A 936-nucleotide genomic window follows, 5' to 3' on the forward strand; every position below is an offset into this window, starting at 1 on the left:
GGCGAGGCCGTGCGGGCGGCGGAGTCCGGTCGGGAGGAGGAGCGGTGCGGGCGCGGGCTGTTGGGCCGCGGCCTGGTTCGGGCGCTGGGCCGGCCCAGTCGGCGAAGGGGGAAGATTTTATTTTAAAAAAATACATTTTACCAGGAAAAATAAAAAATAAAAAAAAGACCAAATAAATAAAAATATTATATAGGCATATAATATATCAAAATTTTCAGAAAAAGATTTTCTACGACTTGAACATTTTTCTAGAGTCAAATAAAATACACACAAATTCAAATAAAGCAAAGAGTGCTTCTGCCCTAGGAAAATCCAGTAAAATCATTTTAAAAATACCAAAATTAATTCAAATTTATTTCTCTCCTATTTTCTGATGTAGGGAATCATGTTACCCTATTTTCCATATATTTTATTTTTGGAGAAAAATAATTTGAATAAAACTCAAATAACTCCAAATTGAAAAATAAATTCAAAAGAACTTTGAATTTAATTATTTGAAACTCCCAACTCATATTTCATATGTTTTGAAGAAGTCATTTTATCTTTGCTCGTGAAAATCATTGAGTTGCATAAAGTTCCTGGGTTGGAAATATTTTCCAAATGAAATTCAAATATTTTCAACACCCCTTGTCATTTAAATAAATGGAAGAAGTCATGTCATCTTCTCTCCAGGGTTTTGTGGTGAAAAGAATTTGAACTCATGAAGATCAGAAAAGAAAATGAAAGTTTTGGGAATGTCCTTTTATTCCCTCTCATTTAACTTTCAAAAAGTTTCGAATTCACTCACTTTCAGTCAATCAATCAAAACTATCTATTTGTTTATAACATTCCAAAATTTAGAATTTTGGGATGTTACAAACCTACCACCCTTAAAATGAATCTCGTCCTCGAGATTCGGAGAGGCTAGCAAGAAAAAGGTTAGGGTAGGGGTCTTCT

Source organism: Triticum dicoccoides, chromosome 2B (assembly GCF_002162155.2).
Source record: "Triticum dicoccoides isolate Atlit2015 ecotype Zavitan chromosome 2B, WEW_v2.0, whole genome shotgun sequence".
Lineage (NCBI taxonomy): Eukaryota > Viridiplantae > Streptophyta > Magnoliopsida > Poales > Poaceae > Triticum > Triticum dicoccoides.